At 50.3% G+C, this 17,483-nt stretch overlaps 1 protein-coding gene across 4 annotated transcripts in view; it reads right to left on the bottom strand.

Moving 5' to 3' along the window:
- PTPRE (protein tyrosine phosphatase receptor type E) overlaps positions 1–17,483 on the bottom strand; it is a 126,904-nt gene that overhangs the window by 77,621 nt on the left and 31,800 nt on the right. Inside the window, exon 1 of one of the 4 annotated variants that reach the window (XM_077762977.1) lies at positions 17,232–17,247. The exons of the other annotated variants lie outside the window; for them this stretch is intronic. The gene's annotated coding sequence lies outside the window, so the exon portion shown is untranslated. Of the gene's footprint in view, positions 1–17,231; positions 17,248–17,483 lie in introns of those variants that run through there. 4 annotated transcript variants of the gene reach the window in all.

The raw sequence follows: 17,483 nt of genomic DNA, 5'->3' as shown, positions 1-17,483 counted from the left end.
AACTGTGAAATGAAGGCTCCTGGGTCAAAGCCTGCCATCCTTTTGTTAACGAGGTAGATAAGCAAGTTGCGCAGATGTTAAAGACACACTGGATCCACAGTGAGCCTTTCTTAAGTCTGGAGAACATAGGACGAGACTAAAGAAAGGAAAGACTGCGTTCCTTTGTGATTCAAAGTTTTTCACTGCTATGCTCGCTTTCTACCGAAAACCCTCAAGGACTTTGGTGCATCAAAGGATACTATCAAGAGAGGGAAATAGAATGGGAAGAATATTTGCAAACGATATAGTGCGTAAGGAACTTGCATCCAGAATGCATAAAAACACTGTTATGAGATCAACAACAGAAAGAAAAATAACTCAGCCAAAAAAAAAAAAATGGACAAGAAACTTGAGTGGTCATGTCTCCAAAGGCAACCTCCGAACGGCCAGCAACACAGGCAAGGATGCTCGATGCCACAGACCGTCAGGGAAACGCACGCCAAGCCCACAGTCACACAGCATTTCAAACCCACTAGGGTGACTACAATTTTTGAAACACAGAAACGAAAGAGGCTCGGGGAGCGTGTGAGAGAGCTGGAACCCTCGTCCGTGGCTGGAGGGACCGTGAAACGGCGCGGCCTCTGCGGGGAACTCTGGCAACCCCTTGGAAAGGTACATAGAGCTACGATGGCCCTGGGAATCCCAGCCCTGAGTTTGCACCGGAGAGAACGGCGCGTTCAAACACAACGTGGACCAGGATGTTCACACCTGCACCATCCACGACGGGCAAAAGGCAGGAAACTTCAAGATCCATCGGCCGATGCATAAACCAAACGTGGTCCGTCCCACAACGGGCTATTGTCCAGCCATGGAAAGGAAGGACGTATGGACACACGCGAGGGCATGGATAATCCTCAAAAGATATGGCTAAGGGAGAAGCCGGGCAAAGAGGTCGCAGATCGTATGATTTCATTTTTGTGAAAAACCCAGATTACTGAATCAGTAGAGACAGAATGCAGACCCGTGGTTGCCTGGCGTTGGGGGAGGGGGAGATGCGGAGTCTCAGCTACTGGCCACAGGCATTCCTTCTGGGGTGAAAACATGTTGGAACCAGGTAGAGACGGTAGCTGCACAACATTACGGATGCACTAAGCGCTCCTTAATTGCTCTCGCTGAGATAGCTAATACGACGTTACATGAATTTTATCTCGGTAAGGACAGATCATCCGAGGACCCCCGCGTACGGGACACAGGCACCCTCCCGTTTGGCTTCCAAGATCTTCCTAGACACTAACACTTGCAGAAATGAGAGTAAGCAGCATCTCCTGAGTACTGTGCACTCAGTGCTAAGCACCAAGTGCTTTCCCTCATTAACCCATTCAATCCCTGCCACAACAGTCAGCGAGTGGGGCTGTTAGGACCCTCACTTTGCAGGTGAGGAAGAAGCATGGAAACACTGAGTGATGTGCGGCCATTACACCGCTCAGCATGTGACACAGCTTCCTCGGGGGGAAGGGGCAGACAACCCGGGGTGGGGGCACATGGAGCTCCGCTGTAGAGGGGACGTCCCAGCGGGCACACGGGGCCCCGTGCGGGCTTCCAAGCTCCAAACTTCCCCCTTCTGCATTCATCATTTCTCTTGATGAAATACTAGTCTGACATTCTGCTGGTCCCATTGTGCTAAATTACATGGTGAGCATACTGCAAATTACACTCATTATTAGAAGTTACACGGCAACATTTATACTAATTAAGTTGGGTCTCATTTCTTTAGCTCTAATTTTAAAATACTGGCAGAATTCCAGCACCGTAAGTCCGTCCACACACTGCCACAAACGGATGGAGTAAAATGTTCTTTTAATTTTCTGGCTATTCAAGATTATTTTACACTTAAAAACTGTTTACTGACATTATCATGCCACTTTCTTTTTTGCACTATAATCAGGATGAATGTAACAAGGTATAGGGTTTTTTTTTTTAATTTTTAAATGTTTATTTTTGAGAGAGAGAAGGAGGGGGGGAGAGAGTGCGTGACGCTCAAGCGGGGGAGGGGCAGAGAGCGAGGGAGGCAGAGGATGACAGCAATGAGCCCAACGTGGGGCTCAAACTTAATGACCTGTGATACTGTGACCTGAGCCACAATCAGATGCCCAACCAACTGAGCCACCCAGGTGCCTCCAAGGCATACTTTTATTTTTATTTTTTAAAAACTTTTTAATGTTTATTTATTTTTTAGAGAGATAGACAGAGGCGAGTGGAGGAGGGGCAGAAAGAGAGGGAGACAGAATCGGAAGCAGCCTCCAGGCTCTGAGTTGTCAGCAGAGTCTGACGCTGGGCTCAGACCCACAAACGGTGAGATCATGACCTGAGCCGAAGTCAGACGCTCAACGACTGAATCACCCAGGCGCCCCCAAGGTATAGTTTTAAAATCCATATCTCGGGGAGCCTGGGAGGCTCAATCAGTTAAGCGTCTGACTTCGGCTCCGGTCATGATCTCGCAGTCAGTGAGTTTGAGCCCCGCTTCGGGCTCTGTGCTGACAGCTCAGAGCCTGGAGCCTGCGTCGGATTCTGTGTCTCCCTCTCTCTCTGCCCCTCTCCCACTTACACTCTCTCTCTCTCTCAAAAATGAATAAACATTAAATAAATTTTAAAAAATCTACGTCTTATAGCTTGCCTCAGAATGGATAGGGCTCATATTCTTTAATGCATTAGAAAATATTTTAGAAGTTTTTTTTTCCCCCCAGGGCATGGCTGGTTTTTAAAATTTGTTTCCCAAAGAAATACAAACCCCCGCTCTCCAGGGTGACCAGGAGAACACGGAGGCAGAAATGACAAGAAGGGTGGTGACAGCAACGCTGCCTGGCCCTGCCCCCTGCATCCTGGCCCCCAGTCACTGGCTCAAACGGGGTCTTACAGTGATGAAGCCCCTGCATCCTGGCCCCCTGGTCACTGGCTCAAATGGGGTCTAACAGTGATGAAGCAACAAGCCAGGATTTGAACCCAGGGTCTGTCCCAAGGCCCACGCTGCTTTTCAATATTCCAAGCTATGTAAGCATATACTCGTGGTGGGTGTAGAGGGACAGAACATATCACATATAAGACATATGACCCCAAATCTTGCGAAAATGAGTTGACATTGTCTGTCATTTCATTCATTTTCATTTAGTCAGAAATGACTTTTATTTAATGTGTATTTATTGGGAGGGGTGGGCAGAGAGAGAGACACACAGAATCCGAAGCAGCTCCAGGCTCTGAGCTGTCAGCACAGTGCCCGACGCGGGGCTCGAACCATGAACTGCAAAATTAGACCTGAACCGAAGTCTGCTCTTAACTGACTGAGCCCCAGGAGCCCCAGAAATGACTCTGTGAACACTTGCTGTGTGCCACGGCGCTGGGAAAACTCAGATGAGAGAAAGCAGGCACCCTCCCACCCTCTGCATTGATTCCTAGGATATTGGACTTTCCTTGCCTGCGGGGCGGCCCCGTGGCTGCCTCCTCCCTCCTCAGACCCCTTTCTGTGTCTGGGGCCCCCGGAATCAGAGAGTGATGGCCACTCCCAGCCTCCTCCTGAAGAGCAGTCTCTTCCCCGGGCTTCTCCTTTGGAGCTCCCCTGCTGGTGGCCACCTGTATGCTAATCTCCTGAAACCGCTGTCACCACCTGGCGTACACCTGGGACAAAATACCCCGCACGGAAAGCTCAGGTGTCACCCCCGTGCGCCTTTCTCCGGCGCACCAGCGACTAGCCGCCCGACGTGAAAGAAAGCAAATGCAAACCCGAAGGCTCCTTCAGAACGTCCCCCGTGCAGGCGGCAGTGCCCCGGACATGTCTCTGCACGCTGCCCCGCCCACGGTCTGCAGGCGCGACCCCGTTCTTGAGCCAAGAACAGTCGGGATGGGCCATGGTGGACTTCGAGGCAAGGGCAGCCCGTCTGCATCATCCACAAAGCACGAGTAAGTTTCCCCTGGACTTTGCAAGATGAAATCGTCTAATGTTCTCTCTAATGCAAACAAAATAAAGCAAAAGTTACATTTACCGTGAACTGTGGATGCCACTTGCCATGCTCTGGGGGGGGGGGTGTGCAAACACACAGGGACCTCCTCTACCTGGGCTCTGAGTGAAGCCGGCTGAGCAGCTCAGCTTCTGCTCACCTCCTGAGGCTTGCTGTGGCCCCACGCTGCCGAGCACTCAGGGGAAGGGACCCCCGTCAGCACTGGCAGAATTCTTAGGGTGATGAGGGGGTGACCGTGTCCTTTGGGTGGAGAACAGAGCTGCTGGGGGCACCAAGGAAAGCCTGGTGATCTGGGATAAACTGGTTGAAATAAAACAGCACAGAAGACAACCTCTTGGGTTTTTTACCCCCCATCGGGAAAAAAAAACATACGTTCTCACCATACGTACCAAAAACAGTTCATAGGTGAGTTGTGTCTGGGTTTGCCCAGGTGGTAGCATTAGCAATTGAAAAGTAATTTGTGCATTTATCAAATACAGTGTCTATGAGAACACATGCTATTCAGTATGATAGAGCCTTCGGGGTGCCTGGGGGGCTCAGTCAGTTAAGCACCGACTTCAGTTCAGGTCATGATTTTGCAGTTTGTGACTTCAACCCCAGCATCGGGCTCTGTGCTGACAGCTCGGAGCCTGGAGCCTGCAGCCTGCTTCAGATTCTCTGGCTGNAGGAAGGAAGGAAGGAAGGAAAGAAAGAAAGGCAGCCAGAGAAAATCTCTTCCTCCAATTTCATGGTGTAATGTTTCAAGTAACTGGTTAGTCAGCTTTCTGTCAGATGCTTCCTAAAATGCCTTTATAATTTTCATATTAGTTGAAAGACAAACGTCTAAAATTTTAAGTATGTTCTCACTGCTTGAAGTACATTTAGTTATTATACTTTAAGTGAAAGAGAAAGCACTTCTGTATTAAATAGCAATTTATACCGAAGTAGGAAGGCATAAGACTGGCGTGAATCACCGAGGGTTGATGGTCGGGAGGGTGGGGGAGAGGAAATTGGGGGATGGGCACTGAGGAGGGCACTTGCTGGGATGAGCACTGGGTATTGTATGGAAGCGACGAATCATGGGAATCTACCCCCAAAACCAAGAGCGCACTGTACACGCTGTATGTTAGCCAACTAGACAATAAATTATATTAAAAAAAAAAAATCTAGTCCTGGCCCCACACTGCCAAGCACTCAGGGGAAGGGACCCCCGTCAGCACTGGCGGAATTCTTAGGGTGATGGGGGGGTGACCGTGTCCTTTGGGTGGAGAACAGAGCTACTGGGCGCACCAAGGAAAGCCTGGTGATCTGGGATAAACTGGTTGAAAACTGGTTAAAAAACTTTTTTTAAAAAAAAGGGTCTAGTCACCATTCCTGCATTATGAAAATGCTTCTTGAATCTGTTCATATTTTCATTCTAAGCCCTATTTGGGGAAAAGATGTCCAGTATGTACTTCTTTTTACTTTTACGTATATTTAGAATTATTTATAATAAACTATAGCAAAAACAAAACAAAACAAAGCTGCGAAACCACCACCTCCATGGATGTTACGTCTGACAAACTGGTGGCGTAAACTCAGCCACGGACTTTGCGGCACAGAACAAACAGCCGCCACAACCTTCCTGAATTATCCAGGAGTGGCAACACTAGATATTAAACTTTAACAGCTGGTGGAGAATGCGTTTTCCTTACAACCTAAATGAGAGACGGGAGGAACCTTCTGGAAATCCCCTTTCGTGTCTGTAATCTGCATCCGCGGGCACTTACAGAGCATCACTTTCCGAGCAGTCCCTAGGTGATCACCTTGCTCAAACCCACGTCCACAGCGCTGGAGTCTCTCCGGCTGAACACATGAACATTTCCACACGGGCTACACACGCAGGAGGCAATACATTATTTACGCGGGTTTTCCCTTTGCAATTCTCCTGAGGCTGCCGGCACTCAGACGATGCCATCAGAAACCAGAGCCAAAAACCCAGCCGGGAAAAAGTGACAGGCGAGATCGTTCATCTCTCGTTGAAATAAATACTTAAAAATAAATTTATAACCGTAGTGGTGTAGTGGTTGTTGTTCTTTTTTTTTTTTAAGCTTAAAATAAATCAGCAGGAAAGGCGGCACACGCGGAGCAGGCTGGTGGCGGCGGCTGCGGTGGCCGGTCCCCGCTGGGTAAGCAGAGCCTGTGGTACAGCGCACTCCGGAGGGCAGAGGAAGGGAGAGGACATGGGGTCCTCGGCGCAGGGGAGGAGAAGACAGGGTCAGCCCCGATCACCGTCCGCCACGCCGCAGATTCCCTTTTCAAGCAAAAGTTATGCTCCTGTTATATTTTCTGAAGGGCTCTTTCAAGGCAAAAGGAATTTGAAATGCAAATACAGAGAAAACGTGGAAGAAAGAGGCTCCCAGACACATCCATTAGGAGCGCTTTTCCCCCAAATAGGGTGTAAAGGTACATTTTTTTTCATTCTAGAGTTTTCCACTCAGCTTAAAGAGCAGTTCTATTTCAGACACAGTGCTGATCTGCAGAGTCAACTTCTCATATCAAAAATATCTCTGTTTTTCTTCCACAGCACTTCCTAAAATAAAAAGGGAAATGTACCCACGAGATTACTCTCTCGTCTGTGATCCAAAACGCTGAAAATCTCGGCTGCTTGCTTGCCTGTTCTTACCAAGTTCTCCTTCCCTTGCGACAAAGTGGAAGCTTCTGTGTTTCACATGCTCTGGGCTGAACCACATCCCTGGGAAAGTGGTGGCTTCATGAGGAAAGTGCCCTTCCCCCGAGGACGTGGTGGCGAGTGCCGGCTCGCAGGTGCATAGGCAGCTCTAACACAGGGTCTGGTCTTTCCGAGAGACACTCACAAAAATGCACCAAAGAGGCACACGACGCTGGAAGACGGTTTGCTGTAATGCCTCACTTTTTTTTTTTTAATACTATGACAATTTCCCTGACCAGCCCCAGGCACTGCCTTTCATCGGGTCCTGGGCATTTGATCTAAAGTACTGTTTACTGAGTGCTTGCTATGTGCCGAGGACTGAGGTAGCTGTGCTCTGTGTGGCGGCGCCAGGGGCCAGGCTCTGAGCTGTCACTGGAACAGTGGTAGGCATGGAATACCCGTGCTGTTCCATCACCGGCTTCTCGAATCGCTGCCTCGCTGTCCCGGGCGACTCAGATGATCACGCTAGCTGTCTCTAAATCCATTTGTTTTCCGAAAACGCCGCTTCTCCTTCAGGTGCTGTTGATAAGGACATTCTGAAACAGTCATCGAAGACCATCTCTCCTGCAGGCAGCCAGCGCTACCATTCGCAACAGGATTGAGATCTCTTTTAATCCCGAAGGGGGCCATTATTTCCACCGGTTGCCATGGCTACACTGCGGCATTGCCGCTGTGAGTTCCTCGCGTCCCACTGCAGCCACACCACACACTGACACCAAAGCGTTGTTTCCCGTGGCACAGGCTTTTTGGAAAACAAACACCTGGCCACGGAAAACTTACTTAACGGAAGTCTCAGCTCCATTTCACAGTGGTGATGAACAGCGACGGCTGAAAGTGCCCTCCATCCAACACCATAAACATGTGCCGCGAGATTGAAAACAATCTTCCTGTATCCCCCTGTATTAATGTAAGGGAAAGCTTCTCACTATTTCCGATGACCCGTGGAAAGCTTCTCGGAAAGCAGAAGTAATAAAACCAGAAATCACCAAAGATACATTTTTTCGTGGGGCTGGGCGTTCCCATTGATTGAACCTCTGCCCTGTTCATGTTCGAGGCATCGGCCGAGTTCCGCGCGTCCATCTCCTATCTTGTTTTTATTTGTAACTGGTGCACACACACACATTCACACGCAAATACGTACACGCACGCTTCTGCTCGTTCTTGAGGTCTCTAACCTGTGAAGTCTGGCTCAAAACAACACCACCAATAAAACAACAAGATACTATTATCCAAGTGCTGATCTCCACTTGATCTCAAGGATGCCGGTTCCCTGAGGCCCCAGCCCAGGAGTCCAGGCTGGGAGGGGGTTTCTACCCCGTGACGGCCCCACAGCACAGCAGGGACGTGAGGCATGGCCTTGAAGACGACGGGTGAAAACCTCCCTTTGGGGCTCACGGAATTCACTGCTTTACCTTCTGCAGACACTGAGTTTACCTGGACACCCGGCTGCCCTTACCTCTTATAGCAAAGTGATCTTATGGCTTGGCATGCTGACAGGATGGTGTTAATCAAAAGGAGAGAAAGAAACCTGGAGTGGATTTCAGAAGCCACTATTTGCAAAAGATGGTAATTAACTAAAGCCAAGCTTCCAGGAAAGTGTCTACTCCAAATCTGGCCCCAAACCATGAAGTTAACCTAGTCTGAGCCAGGTTATTTGTGCATGCGGGTCTCTTTTTCCCCATCACTCCCGCGCCCCGCCCCCCCAACCCATCCCTGACAATGCCCTTTACTTGTTTGTTTGGTTTTTGCTTTGCATTACTTTTTCTTTTCTTTCTTCTTTTTCTTTTCTTTTGGCCACGACTCTATTAAGATTAGCCAGGCTTGAAGCTAAGAAGGTTTGCTGTTTTAGAAACAGAAGAAAAACTCTCCCCACATAGGAAAGAATGTCCTGGGGGCCTCAGACCAGGGCTACGACAATGAATAGACACACTTCTTGCAACACCCACTCCACAAAGAAACGGGGGGGGGGGCACGTAGCATTTACAGTGACTTCCCACAGCCAGGGCGCACCCGCCCCGTGTCTGTGCCTGCAGCGCCCGGGAGCGACTGGTGCCTCAGCTCCCCCTGCAGCTCTGCGCATCCTCTTCACTGCAGGGAAGAGTCTTCATGAGCTGAGCTGCTGACATGCAAGGAAGCAGACGTGGGGCGCCTGGGGGCTCGGTGGCTTAAACGTCCAACTTCAGCTCTGGTCATGATCTCACAGTCCGTGGGTTTGAGCCCCGCATCGGGCTCTGTGCTGACAGCTCAGAGCCTGGAGCCTGCTTCGGATTCTGTGTCTCCCTTTCTCTCTGCCCCTCCCCTGCTCGCTCTCTATCTCATTCTCTCTGAATAAAATAAAGACATAAATAAACAAGAAGTGGACAGTGGAAGCAGGGGCTGGGGGGTGGGATGTACTGGACGGACGGCCATCAACAGACATGGGTTCCATCCTGAGGGGCCACACTTAGGAAAGCAGGGGTGGCCTTGGTTGTAAACCTTAGGGAAGGAGCTTCTTGGGCTAGAGGTTGTACAGTTAGAAACCTGAGCAACGTGACACGCTTCACAGCTAAGTTAGTATGACGCAGAAGAGTGAGGCACCGCTGCACTGCCCACCCTCCCAGTGCGCCCACCGGCGTCCGGCCCGCCCCGTCCGTTCTTTGCTGCTTATTTTCTATGGCGGAAGCAAGGATTTGAACATGGCAGGTTCTGAGATCTTCCCCTTCATACGCTATCAATATTGAATGGGCTTTGCCCATTTACCTGCCTTTGGTGAAACGCAGGTAAAATTACACGTTGCTGAGCAACGGAAGCTGCCGGCATTGCATGTCTTCCGTACACAGGCACTCTCCCCTTCCAAATAATTAGACATCATTCACGGCTCTACGTCCACCCTGGGAGTAACACATGAGACTTCACATCATCTTGAAATGAAAAGTGAACTGCACTGCTTCCTGGCAACAAGATGTCCATGACGTGAATTTTCCCAGAGACGCTAGACTCTTTCAACGCCGCGGCTGTCAGCTAAGGCAGGAGCAGATGCAGCCGATGGCTTGCTGGACTCTCAAAGAAAGCTCCCTACTTCCTACGAACACACATTCTAGAAATAGAGGTCAAATCCATTTACTTCAAGGTGGTCTGGGATTTTTTTCTTCCCAGTGTGTGCGTATGCGTGTGTAGAATGAGTATGAACATGGGCAGAAGTGCTAAATGGTGGGGGAAGTGGCGTCTGGGTGGTTTAGTCGCTTGACTTTTAATCTTGGCTCAGGTCATCTTGAGCCTCTGTGCTGTCAGCAAGGAGCCTGCTTGGGATTCTCTCTCTCCCTCTGTCTCTGTCCCTCCCCTGCTCATACTCTCTCTCTCAAAATAAATAAATAAACTTAAGGGGAAAAAAAAGAAATGACAAATGAGGCACGTAAGAATGATTGGGTTCCTGACCTGACAGTTTTCCCCAACGCTCAACAAACTTTGAACCACTCCAGGCAATGCTTACTTGAGCCATCAGGCTCTGCCATCCAGAAGAACCACCAAATATTGCAGTTATCACAGAAAAACAAGGCTTTCACGTAGGTGTTTATAACAACCTACTGCATGAAGCTCTTTATGAAAGCCCCGAAAGCCTTGGGGGCTGTCCAGCTCCAGACCCCGCCGCAGGCTCGCTCCGGGCCTCCAGCCGGGCACTAGCTGAGTAATTCCGTGATGCGATTCTGGATCCGCCAACCCTGAGAATTTAGGGGCCTCAAGGACCCCTCTTAAGCCCTTCAAATGGAGGCCCGAAGAGGCACATGACTGTTTTGCTGCCCTCGGTCTCCCGGCGGGCATGCCCAAGTTCTGGCAAGCCCTCCACTCTGCACTCTGCATTCGGGGGTGCTGGTTAACTTCATTTATTTATGTCCACCTTGCTCCAAAAAGGATGTAGCGCAGGGTAAGGAATATCAAATGCACATTCCTTCCTCGTGCCCTCACTGGTGTCCCTACATTCCCGCCGGGGACAGAGTGGACACACACCCCACCCTTGCACTACTGCTTGAATGACAACGTCAAGAAAGCGCAACAAGATTGCAGAACGTGACGTGGGGCTGGGGGCTGGGTAGGGAGGGCTGCTCCCCGGTGGGCAGGGGAGGCCTTCCCAGGGACTAATGACGCCATCAGAGAAATAAAGCACTCGTGGGAAATGGACCACCTTCCCGGGGAACAGAAGCCCCTTACTACGAAATCCATGAGTGAACACTCCGGCGCTCTGACCATCATTCCGTGCGGCTGGGCTGCCGCCCAGAGACCCACACTCGGACGGGCCCGGCGCACAGCGTTTCGTGCCTCTAGCCACGGTCTTGAAGCGTGTAACAACTTTACCTCTGAACTCCTGTGTTTTGAAGGCGCGGCCTGATGGGACGATGGTGCCGGGTTCCCGCAGCCTCACCCACGTCCGTGCACCTGCTGCCACCTCCCCAGGGCGGGTTCCTGACTCCCTGCTTCCTACCCCCTGATGTGTGTGCACTTCCCTCCCAAGCCCCGGGGCACAGTCTCGGGCATCTGGGAAGGTCTGCGCTGCCTGCAGTGGCCCTGGGTCCCAGGGACCATGACGTTGAATAGAAGGTAAAAGCAAGCAAACAAACAAACCAAAACAGCATGACAGGTCCGGAGAGACCACAGAAGAAAGGAAAAGGCTTTTTGCCCTGCACTTGGAACAAGCGATCCCACACCTTCTGTAGCCGCCGGCCATCGAGGAGCCGCCCCAGGCACGTGGAGAACACAAAGGTGGCATTTTCGTTCCGCTGGCCGCCTGCTCTCCCCCAGCTCCCTGTGCCCGGCCACTCTTTCATCCCCCCCCACCCCCTCCACAGACCTGGGGATCTGCTGAGCCCCAGCCAGGACACCGGCCCCCCCCCACAGCTGCCGGGTCCCGCAGGTCAGTCCGGCGTGGAGCCAACTCGATTGTCCTCTGTCCCCTTGTCTCCCATCCAACCAGGCGACAGTCTCAGTGATGTTTTCCATATTGTGCAAACCGTGGAGAGTAGAAAACAGGAGTTCAAGATAATCCACCTATTCTGCAGCCCAACTGGTAGCTCTCGTTCATCAGGCCATTCACTTAATTTGACTTTTCATTTCCCACGATAAGGATGTAATTCTCTTCTAACCATATCCTCAAAGAAAGCCCTTTCCTGTGGATTTAAGAAACTTCCTACCAAGATTGCCGAGATCCTGCTGACATTGGTTCTCGGACTGTCAGGGAATCTGGATTAGAAACGTCAAGAAAAAAATTCCTCAGTCCTCCGCTGACCCTCGGCCAGGCCCACTGTGATGTGTGACTGGAGTCACTTAGAAATCGTTTCATATTCCTCAGGGTCACTGTGACCTAGACAGCAGACAGATCTCTACAAAATGCATAATAGCACCGCTAAAATAAAAGGTAACTTTTTGAACTTTTAAAATGAATTTCAGAAAGCGGTCAACACATTTTCGTGAAAAATGAAGGCCCCGATGCGCACAATAATGACAAAGGCTGAGAAGTGGTACTTGGGCTCCTAAAGAAGTATTTGTATTTCTTTTCTTTCTTTTTGTTTTTTAATTTAAATTCAAGTCAGTTCACATTTAGCGTAGTATTGGCTTCAGGAGTAGAATTTAGTGATTCATCTTTGACACATAACACCCAGCGCTCATCCCAACAAGTGCCCTTCTTAATGCCCTTCCCCCATTTAGCCCATCCCTCCACCCACCTCCCTCCATCAACCCTCAGTTTGTTCTCTGTAGTTAAGAGTCTCTTACGGTTTGCCTCCCTCTCTGTTTTTATCTTATTTTTCTTTCCCGTCTCGTGTTTACCTGCTGTGTTTCTTAAATTCCACACAGGAGTGAAATAATCAAATACTTTGGCACTGTTGGTGAGAAGTATTTGGATTTCTGATATGCTACTTGAATTTTAGCCAAGCACTTGAATTTCTAGAGAAGGTACTTGGATAGCCAGCTCGGCACTTAGCTTCTTGACGTAATATTTGTGTATCTGATGTAGTATTTAAATTTTTTAAAATATTTATTTTATTTTTTGAGAGAGAGAGAGAGAGCATGAGCAGGGGAGGAGGAGGAACAGAGAGACAGAGAGAGAGAGAGGGGGAGACACAGAATCAGAAGCAGACTCCAGGCTCTGAGCTGTCAGCACATAGCCCTACATGGGGCTCGGACTCACCAAACGTGAGATCACGACCTGAACCAAAGTTAGACATTCAACCGACTGAGCCACCCAGGCAGCCCTGATGCAGTCTTTAGATTTCTGGGGGGCACCCGGGTGGCTCAGTCAGTTGAGCACCCAACTCCTGATCTCAGCTCAGGTCTTGATCTCAGGGTTGTGAGTTCAAGCCCCGTGTTGTTCAAGCCTGGCATGGAGCCTCCTTAATAAAATAGATTTCTGATGTGGCACTTGAATACCTCAGAGGTATTTGGATTTCTGACTTAGTACACAAGCCCCGTGTTGGGGCCGGGCGTAGGGCACGAGCTTGGCCAGCAGTCTCGCTGTCTGTGCCCAGGACAGGCAGGAGGGCCTCACTGTCAGACGGCCGCCCACACCACCCATTGGAAGGAGCAGCGCTGATCTGCCGAGGATGCGATCGGGCTGGCAGGGAGTGACCCCGAGACAGGGGCTCAGCAGCTCTGGTCCCCAAGATGCCCCCCAGTGCTATTTTCCTTTCAGGTCATGGACTAGAAAGGGGTACCAGAGCCCAGCTGGGTGGACAGAGGCCACTTGGAGTGAACAGGCAGACAGGGGGGAAGCTGGAGTGAGTGGAGACTGATTATTGTTACTAGGCTCTCCGGGAGGGAGACCGACCACGAGGCTTTCCAAGCGGAATGGATGTGTAGCAACATGAAAAAAAAATTAAAAAAACAAACAAACAGCTACACAGCATTCAACAACATTTGTAGAGAAAGGAGGCTCCGGGGACGTTCAGTGAGGTCCCACCTCCTCTGCCCTAGAGCACCGCAGTCACTGGACGGCCTCATCCCCGCTATTTCGCAAGAGCCCCGGGGAGGCGACATGCCTCCTCTTCGTGATGTCACTGAGTCCCCTTGTCCCAAACACGCTGAGCACCGCGTTGCCCAGATGATAGCAAAAATAATTTTTTAAAGGAAACGGGTCTTAATTCTCGGCAGGAGGAAAAACATGCGGCCATGGGTTGTGAATCACTCATTAAAAATTAAATAAATCCGCCCACAACAGGAAACGGCACCACAGAATGTCGGCGTTGACTTGGCTTTGGAAGGAAGCCAGGAACAGGGCTTGGAAACAGTGATGGCTCTGAGCGTGATCCTGCTCACACCGCGCGCATGCAGGACGCCACCTTCATCCCCGCCACACGTGCTTTCCAGCCTGGTCTTTTGCTGAGAACTCGCACCAGAGGGAAGCAGAGCGTCACCAGGGGGTTTCCACGGTTTCCAACAAGATTAAGCAGATCTGCCCTCCCAGGGAATCACTTCTTCAGGTAGAACAAACCACCCCGCAACCCCCATTTGCCAGAATGGATCTCAGAACAGCGGGGAAAGTACCTTCGTTTTACTCACTCACGTTTCTGCTGAAGTTTTAAGATCAAAGCCCCAGGATTCGCAGTTTTTACTTCGTGCATGTAAACAAAATCATGGAAGGGAGACTACCTTTCGAAAATGTGTTCCCACTGGGGCGCCTGGGTGGCTCAGCTGGTTAAGCGTCCGGCTTCGGCTCAGGTCACGATCTCACGGTTTGTGAGTTCGAGCCCCGTGCCGGACTCTGTGCTGACAGCTTGGAGCCCAGAGCCTGCTTCAGATTCTGTGTCTCCCTCTGTCTCTGCCCCTCCCCTGCTCACACTGTGTTTATCTCTCTCAAAAATAAATAAATATTTTTAAAAAGTGGTTTCCCGCTAATAAGGCCCTCCTTTCTATGTTCCTGGTACCTTTGGAGGCTGTGGGAGCTAGCATAGCAAGAGCAGAGGGCAGAGAGAGTAGCAAAGGACAGCTGCTTTCTTTTCCAAGAGGAGATTATAAAACATGTACTTCAGGAGGTATAGACTGCATCCCGGAAGGGAAGGAGATGGATGAAACTGGCCCGGACTCGGTGGATTCACAGCAGTGGCTACTTCAGGGAGATTCCTGTGTTAACTCAACATCCAGAGAGGTATCCCCCTCCATCATCAACTTTATGTCAAGAAGAGACCTTAAAAAATACTCTCACCGAGCCTTTATTCTTTTAGACAAAGAAGGCATGACTCAGGCCATGCAGGGATATGTCTAAGTCATTCAAACTCTACGTCAGTCCAATCCTTTCCTGGGATCCTGTGCAAAGCACACAATCCCACTTGCTAAAGAAGGGACTCCGACATAGGCCCACTGGCAATATTTCCTCAAGCCGGAACTCGGACCTACCGCTTGGTTTCTGAAGACCCGGCGCAATCATGAGCCCGCAGGGGACGCCCGGTACACATCGGCAGAGGGAACAGACCAGACCTGGGATGCACTGATAGGAAGCCTGGCCAGTGTGTGAAAAGAGATTAGAAGACGGATTTGGTCAGCAGATAGCATGTGGAAACATTTGGAACTCTGGCCAAGATCAACTCAACTGCTCGTAAAGTTGTTCCAAAATGTAATTATCCACGAGCACACCATTTGCAGTACCCATGGGACATGTCCTTATTTATGACTGTCCTCTATTCCTTGCATAACCGCAAAAAGATCTTTCTTCATAATGGAAAATGCTGTTTTCTTTTCGGCAGGTCTGCTTCCTCATTGTGGGGGCCGTGAATGAGTGTGTGGCCTGGCTTCTTGGTTTCAGGGGAAACCTATGCCGGGTGCAGGGGCCGCTGGACCCTGCTGAGTCCCTTTCCCACTGTCCTTCTCGCTCACTCCCCCCAGGCTGCCTGGGTCTCTGTCTTCTCTTCTTCGAGGTGGAGGTGAGGACACACGCCTGCACGGCCTCCAGGAATCTCGGAGGCCCTAGTGAGATCGGGAACCGGAGCTTTGCAAACCGTAAAGGGCTCTACATGCATGTGCATGATTATAAATGCAATTTGTGTTTTCAGCATAAGGCATTTAACTTATCCGGCAAAACAGGAAATAGATCAAGTCCTGTGTTTGTGAATAATAATTTCCACCAACATTGACGATTTTAAAAAATTCATTTCTCCCCAGCAGTAGCTGGTACCGTGGTGGTTTTCAACATATTTTTTGGTAGACGGTATTTGAACACAAAAATCTCTGTCACTTCTGATAGCCGACCCATCTTGGTGGGGTTATTTGAAATCAGTTAAACACCATCAACATATTTTTAAAAAGTTATTAGACTCCAATCAGCCCCCATCATAAAATAACACAAATCCATTTCTTTCATTTGTTCCTCTTGCTCATTTCCACTCAAAACAAAAAGTAAAAGCTACTCGGAGAATCCAAGTAAAGTATGTTCAGCAATATTTTTGTTCAGTAATTCCACAGAGATTTTCCCAACATTTTAAATATTTTATACCAAACTCTGTACCCTAATAAGCTGTTTACAAAAGTCACCTCACATGGTCGGTTTTCGAACAGAATGGATTGAGCCTCCTGATCCTCCAGGTCCCAATCACATGGGGACAACCCCCCCCTGGGGACACCCCCCCCTGCCCTGGGACAATAGTCGGGGACGAGCAAGTTCCTGCATCGAATGGGGATCGGTTCCCACGCCTCCCACTGGGCAGACCTCATTCCTGATTCTGTGGCCCAGGGGGGATTCTGGTAATTCCTCTGTAAGTCACACACCTGGGGGGCGCCCGGGGGGCTCAGTCGGTTAAATGCCCAACTTTGGCTCAAGTCATGTCTCTCGGTTTATAAGTTCAAGCCCTGTGTTGGGCTCTGTGCTGACAGCTCAGAGCCTGGAGCTGCTTCAGATTCTGTGTCTCCCTCTCTCTCTGCCCCTCTTCCTTCCCTGCTCATGCTCTGTNGCGATGCCACTCAGGCAGCAGCACGGACGGGCAGCCAGGGACACCATCTGTTTCCACACCAGAAGTGCAAAGGCTGGAAAGCCTGGCACACAGAATGCCAGCCCTGCCTCGTGCACCTGACCACAAGCCCCTTGAAGGCCAGCCCCCCACGTCTCACCGTGTCACCTTTAACTAAAATGCCACCCCACACGTCTAGTTGATAAGGCAAGTGAAGAGGGTGGGTTTGATTATTACAAAAAAAGAAAAGGAAATGCCCCACTTAGCATGGGTGGGATTCCGATGTGTCATCCAGTCAGCCTGGGGCCCCAACAATAAGTGGGGATTGTTTTCCTCAAAGGTGGACGTCACCTTGGATCCCTGGCAGCCGGACAAGCCGCCGGCCCCAGACAGCCAGCCCCTCTCCACCATCCCCATGCACCACTTGGCCCGGCTGCGGTGGATTAAAGCAGTTTCCTGAAGCCTAAATCCCAGATTTCCTGCACGGGGCTGGACAAAGTTAACTGAGGCGCTGGCCAGAGTTTTGCTTAATGACCGCTTCCTGATGACATTCTTCCACTGAATTTCTAAACGCCTTAGGACTTAGGTTACAGATGACCAGGACATGAATCCCAAGCGACAAGAAGAGCTCCCCTTCCAGCTTCCCTTTACCTCTGGTCCTCCTGGGAGGGTGCTGGGGAGCCACCCTGGCCTGCGAGAATCCATGATTTCCTGCCAGCTGGAAAAGGATTTCTAGAAGAACTGCAGCTCTGACCCAGGTCTGCGGGAGCTCTGGGACGGGACGTGAGCTTATATAGAAAAGCTGTCTTCCTATTTCCTCTAAGTGGAACCCGTGACTGGTTAATATCCACGGCTTTGCCGTATGACAATTACCTAGCAGACCCTTTCAGGACGGACTTCTTG

Source organism: Crocuta crocuta, unplaced genomic scaffold, assembly GCF_008692635.1.
Source record: "Crocuta crocuta isolate KB4526 unplaced genomic scaffold, BGI_CrCroc_1.0 scaffold466, whole genome shotgun sequence".
Lineage (NCBI taxonomy): Eukaryota > Metazoa > Chordata > Mammalia > Carnivora > Hyaenidae > Crocuta > Crocuta crocuta.
The sequence above is the reverse complement of the archived record's forward strand: the minus strand, read 5'-3'. Positions and strand labels throughout refer to the sequence as shown.